Source organism: Thamnophis elegans, unplaced genomic scaffold (assembly GCF_009769535.1).
Source record: "Thamnophis elegans isolate rThaEle1 unplaced genomic scaffold, rThaEle1.pri scaffold_112_arrow_ctg1, whole genome shotgun sequence".
Lineage (NCBI taxonomy): Eukaryota > Metazoa > Chordata > Lepidosauria > Squamata > Colubridae > Thamnophis > Thamnophis elegans.
Window position 1 is genome coordinate 7,608 of NW_022473583.1, and position 7,515 is coordinate 15,122.

The window sequence follows — 7,515 nt, forward strand, 5'->3', positions numbered from 1 at the left end:
CTATCTCCCCTCTCGGAAGGTGGGTTGAGCCGAGGGAGGAGGACTGGCCCCAAATCACCCAGCTGGCTTTCCTGCCTAAAGCAGGACTAGAACTCACCATCTCCCGGTGAGTTCACCGGGAGGCTGTGAACTCTAGTCCTGCCTTAGGCATGAAAGCCAACAGGCGACTTTGGGCCAATCCCCAGGAGGCTGTGAGTTCTAGTCCCACTTACACACACACACACACACACACACACACACACACACACACACAGAGGGAAAAGGGCTTGGTCTGCTTTCCACCCACCTGAAGCGCGGCCTCCTTCTGATGGAGCTGGGCGTCCTTCTCCGCACCAGGGTCTTCAGTTGCGCCACCAGCTTCTCCATGTGGGCCAGCCGTTCCAGGACGTCCTCTGGGGTCTCCTCCCCATTCTGCTGGCTGGGTTCAAACTCCGGTCCCTGCGGAAAGGAAGGGGGGGCGAAAAACAGGAAGTCGGAGCCCCTAAGTCACCCATGGCTTTTCAAGCTCTCAATCCCCAAACAGGGATATTGGGGTCGCATGAACACCACATGAAGGGCCCGTCATTCACCTAGTGCTGCCAAGGGGGAGGGAGAGACACAAAGGAGGCCAGACACAAGGCCCAGGTGGCTTTGGCTGTCCCTGCTGCGAAAGGGTCAACCTCCCTATTCCGCCACAAATGAGCAACTCTCAAAATTGAATTAATTAAACATAAATGTGGAATAGGTTGCCTGTTACAGATTGGTGGTGCTGACTGCTGCTTTATTTATTTATCGTCATCATTTAACAATCACATAATCCCTTGCAGGGTGGAGTCAGGGCAACTGGATGGAGCAATGGATGTGTTGACTGGCCAGATGCTCTTCCTGTCGCCAGTGCGGAGTTTCATTCAGCAGGTATATTCTCATTGTGCCCAGAGAGAGAAATATCTGCCTCTATCTGGATCGAACTCAGCGCCTCCTGATTGCAAGGCCAGAGAATCCACCACCAGGCCATCGCAGCACCTGCTTTATTTATCATACTTAAAGATATGCTGCCCTTTATTTATAATCATCTATGCTGCCCATCTCGCTGATAAGGTGACTCTGGTTTTATCCTTAGTTAATTAATTTAAATAGTTTATACAGCCGCTCAGTTTTATAGCAGCTGCTTCATCAATGTTCCTCCATCCTCAAGAACAATTAAGAAGGCTGGCTTTGAATAAAAGGAGGCCTGTAATTGTAGGTTGACCTGCGTCAAAGCAAGGAGAGATCCAACCTAGAACGAAGAAGAAATTCCTTTGCAGTGGGAACAATTAACCAGTGGAATGGAAGTTGCCTCCAGAAGACTGCCACAAAGAGGGGGGATTAACCTATCCCTCAAAGCAGCAGAAGGCAAGAAACAACGGATGGAAAGTAAAAAAGGAGAGAAGGGAATTAAGGAGAGGTTCCTGACAGTCAGAACAATTAACCAGGGGAACGGCTCGCCACCAGAGGTTGTGGGGGCTCCATCGCTGGAAGTTTTTAAGAAGAAACTGGACAGCCGTTTATCTGAAATGGTCCTGGGTTTCCTGCCTGAGCAGAGGGTTGGGCTAGAAGACCTCCAAGGCCCCTTCCAGCTCTATTCTGATAGAAGTTGTGGGTGCTCCATTACTAGAGCTGAGGTGGAGCAGTGGTTAAATGCAGCACTGCAGGCCACTTCAGCTGACTGTTATCTGCAGTTCAGCAGTTCAAATCTCAGGCTCAAGGTTGACTCAGCCTTCCATCCTTCCAAGGTGGGTGAAATGAGGACCCAGACTGTGGGGGCAATATGCTGACTCTGTAAACTGCTTAGAGGGCTGAAAGCCCTATGAAGCGGTATAGAAGTCTAACTGCTATTGCTATTGCTATAGAGGCTTCTAAGTAGAGATTGGAGAACTTTCTCCTGCCAAATGGTCTAGGGGACAACAGGCGACTTACAGCGGGGGACGGTGCTGTCCCAGCATCTTCTCCATCCCCCGAGAGCTCGTGCAGGACAGTGGTGGCCAGCCCTGACAAACGGCTGAGCATCTTCACCCTCCAGGCAACCCGCGGCACAGAGGGAGAAGGAGGAGGTCGTCAGCTGGAGCATAAAAGGAGCAGAGAAGGTCCAGAAAAGGAAGGAGTCACAGCTTGCAAGCAGCCGGGGGTCTCCAAAAGGCCGCAGAGGTGCAGGTTGGTTTCTTCTTTTGGGGGGGGGGGTCACTCAGCTGCTTCAGCCGTTAAGTTTTTCTGCAACAACAATCATAATCGCTACACAACAGACACCAGCTCTGCATTTACGTCCCCAGAGTGCGGCCTGCAATTCATCCCTTGCTTAGATAATTTATTCACTTTGGGTTTCTATAGCCCCCCACCCCCCCACCCACCCCCGCTCCCGACTCAGACAAGTGACTCTGGATGAAATATGCCCATTGCCCAGGAAAAAGAGACAAGAGGTCCCAGAAAAATATTCTGGCAAATCTGTGTGTAGCCAACAGTTTGGGAAACTGCGCAATGAATGCATAAACCCTTGCCAGCCATTTTGTGAGAGCGCCTGCAAGGCATTCCCCGAATCCCATCCATTCTGTACTCTCACTCATCATCATTTAACAACCACATAATCCCTTGCAGGGTGAGTCAAGGCAACTGGATGGCTAACAAGAGTGTTTTAATGGCCGGATGCCCTTCCTGTTGCCAATGCGGAGTTTTGTTCAGCAGATACATTCTCAGTGTGCCTAGAGAGAGAAATACTGCTCTACCGAGGATCGAACTCACAGCCTCCTGATGGTGAGAGGAGAACTCCACCTCTAGGCCACCCCACCACTACCCCACTCTGTGCTCTCTCACTGCCAAGGCTGTATAAAGAGCCCTAACCAGGAAGAGATGGTCTAACACAGTTAAACTGCCAGAATCCTGGAGAACCACAGTACATCCTGGTGGAAGGAAGTTCCAAGCAAGGCGCTAGTCCTCATCAGAACTGAGCATTTAATCTCACGGATTAAAGCAAAGAACAGAGTCAGTTTTTAAGTCGCTGCTAAAGCCAGGATTCAAATTAGCTGCTTCCATTAAGTCACATCATCCCAATGAGGTGTGTGTGTGTATGTATGTATGTATGTGTATGTGTATGTATATATGCATGCATGTATGTATGTATGTATGTATGTATAATGGCAGAGGAGCATCATGCACCGTTTAGTCACTAACTGATAACTCATTCTGCCTTCCTTTTCTATTGATGTATAGAAAGTGTTGTGGCCCTCGAGTCAATGAACTAGTCCTGGTCCCAATTGGAGCATGGACCTAAAAGGAACAGGTGTGCAGAGAGGGCACATGTTGTTCATGTCATTTATTTGGGTCTATGGTCATATACAAATTGGGACTAGGGCTACTTCATTACATCTTCAGGGCCAGAACGCTTTCCATAAATTGATAGAAAAGGATAGTGAGTGGGTGGATAGATGGATGTGTGTGTGAGAGAGGGGGGGGATGGGTGGGTGAATGGATAGATGATAGATAAGATAGATAGATAGATAGATAGATAGATAGATAGATAGATAGATAGATAGATAGATAGATAGATATAATAGATATAGACAGACAGACAGACAACAGATGATAGATAATTGTAGATGATAGATAGATAGATATATATAGACAGACAGACAGACAGATGATAGATAGATAATTGTAGATGATAGATAGATAGATGAGATAAGACAGACAGACAGACAGATAGATGATAGATAATTGTAGATGATAGAGATAGAGAGAGAGAGAGATAGAGAGAGATGATAGATAGACAGACAGACAGATAGATGATAGATATAATTGTAGATGATAGATAGAGAGAGAGAGAGATAGATAGATAGATGATAGACAGACAGATAATTGTAGATGATAGATAGATAGATAGACAGACAGACAGATGATAGATAATTGTAGATGATAGATAGATAGATATACAGACAGACAGACAGATGATAGATAGATAATTGTAGATAAGAGATAGATAGATAGATAGATAGATAGATAGATAGATAGATAGATAGGATAGATGAGATGGATGGATATGGACGGACGGACGGACAGACATATGATATAAATGATAGGTAGGTGGGTAGACAGGTAGATAGATACGATATAAAAACATAGCGCACGCGCGTACACCACACACACACACACATAAACATACACATACACATACACATATATATATATATATATATATATATATATATATAAAACCAAACTCAAGAGAGCACCCAGGACCCCACAGTCTGCCCATTCCCTCCTCTCCCTCCCCTTCATCTTTTTGCATACATACATACATACATGGATATGGGTGTGTGCATATATATACATACATACATACACCATACATATAATACATCATACATACACACACATGGAAGGAGAGGGGAAGGGGCAGAATGGACGACGGCTGGGGAAGGTGGGGGGGGGGGGTCCCCTGGTGCTTCCTCTGAGCCTGGTTCTTTCCTTGTAGACCTTTCGCCACCCAACCAGGTAACCTGATCCTTGCTAGCAGGCTGTGTGTGTGTGTGTGTGTGACCGAGCAGAATCTCAAGGGGGCATCCCGAGGTCCGCAAGCCGGTCCCCCCCAGCCCCCTTCCTCTTCTCCCCCCCCCGCCCCTCCGAGGGGCTTCCAGGGCTCCTCATCCACCTGCAGGAAGCGGGGGGGGGGAGATGCTGCACCGGTTGGGCCTCGGCCTGCAGCTCTTCCAGGGCTCAGGAGGGCAAAGCGGTGCAGCCCCCTTGGGAAAGGCTCGAGGCGGAGAGAAGCGACGACCGCGGCCGAGACTCACCGCTCCGAAGCTCCGCCGGGGTTCCGGCCACATCAGCACCGGAAGCGCCCCGGTCCTCCGGCCTCTCGGCACTTCCGGTTGCCTCGCTTCCAATCCCCGCCTCTTTCTCCCCGATCTCGACCAATAGAAATTGGAAGTAGTTGAGACAGACAGGTTCTTTGTCCAATCGCTCGGCGCGGCTTGGGCTGTTGCTGTGGTTTCGCGAAGCAGAAGGGCGGTCCGGCTCACGCCTCTTTTCCCACCAATGAGCAAACGCGGCTTGGGCGCCGCCTGCCCGCACCAAAACAAACCAAAAGGGACCAATGGGAAGAGGCGTTCGTGCCTCTCGGTACCAATCGACGGCCGCGCCGCCTGGAGTAAGAAACCAATCGGAGCCGGAAGGGGCGGGGACAGGAAAAAAGTTAAACCGTCCCCATCCAGTGGAGGGCGTGTGCAGCGATTTGCATATGGTAATTATGTTAATGTTTGAGGTCTCGCCTCGAGCGTTCAATGAATGAAAAAAAGCGGCGGAAGGCAGAATTTTTTTTTAAAAAAAAATCCTTTTTGGTGTTTAACATTTTTCTTATTTTTTAAAAAAATATTTAATAATTCAACAATTTTCAACAGAATCCTTTGGAAGAGTGAGATGGGAGGCATATACATTTAATAAATAATTCTATTCTGTTCTGTTCTCTATTTTCGATTCATATTTTCTTTTCTATTTTATTCTCTCCTCTCCTGTTTTATTTATTCTATTATTATTCCATGAGGTATTAATACCACTCTATAAAGCCCTAATAAGACTACATTTGGAATTCTGCATCCAGTTTGGTCACCACACTATAAAAAAAGATGTTGGGACTCTAGAAAGACTGCAGAGAAGAGCAGCCAGGACTGATAGCAATAGCATAGCAGTTAGACTTATATACCGCTTCATAGGGCTTTCAGCCCTCTCTAAGCGGTTTACAGAGTCAGCATATCACCCCCAACAACAATCCGGGTCCTCATTTCACCCACCTCGGAAGGATGGAAGGCTGAGTCAACCTTGAAGGAAGGAAGGAAGGAGGAAGGAAGGAAGGAAGGAAGGAAAAGGATGGAGAGAGAGATAGAGGGAGAAGGAAGGAAGGAAGGAAAGGATGGAGGGAGGGATAGAGGGAGAAGGAAGGAATAGCAATAGCAGTTAGACTTATATACCGCTTCATAGGGCTTTCAGCCCTCTCTAAGCGGTTTACAGAGTCAGCATATCACCCCCAACAGTCTGGGTCCTCGTTTCACCCAGATAGATAGATAGATGATAGATAGATAGATAGATAGATAGATAGATAGATAGATAGATAGATAGATGATAGATAGATGATAGATAGATAGATAGATAGATAGATAGTGTCACGCCCCACTCCATTCCATAACTAGGAAAGAAGACCAATAGACTCCATGGGTTGGAAATCCAAAGTACTTTTACTAATTATAAATGGTAAGCAAGCAGCAGTGAAGCAAAATCTGAATAATATGGTGCGAAAGCAATTGATATATAGCAAAGCCGTTCCCCCCCCTTAGGATCAAAGCTCCAGTCCAATCATAAGTCCTTCAATTGTCAGGTGTGAGATAACTTCAAAAAGACAGGCCAAGATGGAATGTGAAGGCCGTTGATGCAGGCGGGAAACACGTACGCATGCGCAATCCAACGACTGGTACATCTTAGAACATTCCTCCAGCAGTCCTCCAGCACACCAAGTAAAACCTCCCACATTCACGCCCCCCCCCCCCTTCCCGTTTCATGGCAGCTGAAGCAGCAGCAAAGCAGAAGCTGACATCCCGGCCGTCCCCCGGAAAAAGGCTGTCAGGCCTGGAAGGAAAGAAAAAAAAAAACAAACAAACAAGACAGACAAACAATAACAAGCAAGAGAGGGAAGGAGAAAAGTCAAGGCTTGTCGGGATACGAAGCATAAAATTTCCGCAGCAAGCGGGGGGCACGAACGTGGGACTTATCAACCCATTCCGTGTGGGAGGGGGGAAAATGTTCCCAAGCCACAAGGTATTGGATGCGATTACCGGTAGCGACGGGAGTCCAGAATGTCCCGGACTTCAAAATGACGGTCGCCATCAATAAGTAACGGAGCAGGTGGAGGGCATCTGCGGGCCGGAGGACGGAGACCCGAACTGGTTTGATGAGGTTGATATGGAACACCGGATGGACCCGGTTGAGATGTTTGGGCAATTGCAAACGTACAGACACAGGATCGATAACTTTCACAATCGGAAAGGGCCAACATACTTGGGACCCAATTTCTTAGACTTCTGCGTAGTATGCAAGAATTTTGTGGACAAATACACTAAATCCCCAACGTGATACTCATAAGGCTGAGAGCGTTTCTTATCAGCCTGCTTCTTATGAGCCTTATGGGCAGCGTCCAAGGTGGAAAGAGTGAGGGGCCAAAGGCGACTGAGACGTTCACGTCCAGTCAGCAACGGAAGGAACCTGAGGCTGGGCCGTAGGCAGTTCGGGGATAGCAACAAAATCCTGGCCGTAAACCACCCGGAAAGGGGTGAACCCGTGCTGGAGTGAACCGAATTGTTATAGGCCACTTCAGCATGCGGCAACAAGTCCACCCAATCGTCCTGTTGATAATTGATGAAACAACGTAAATATTGTTCAAGAACGGAATTAGTACGTTCACAGCCGCCATTAGTCTGAGGATGGTAGGCGGAGCTAAGGCCCTGGGCGGAGCCAATGCGC

The 7,515-nt window shown here is 47.8% G+C and overlaps 1 long non-coding RNA gene across 1 annotated transcript; it reads right to left on the reverse strand.

Moving 5' to 3' along the window:
- Nucleotides 1–333: 333 nt before the first annotated feature.
- Nucleotides 334–4,854, reverse strand: LOC116523227. Its single transcript, XR_004257056.1, has 3 exons — nt 4,800–4,854; nt 1,936–2,226; nt 334–438 (listed from the first exon to the last, which is right to left on the reverse strand). It is a non-coding gene; the product is annotated as an uncharacterized LOC116523227 (long non-coding RNA).
- Between the last annotated feature and the right edge of the window lie 2,661 nt (nt 4,855–7,515).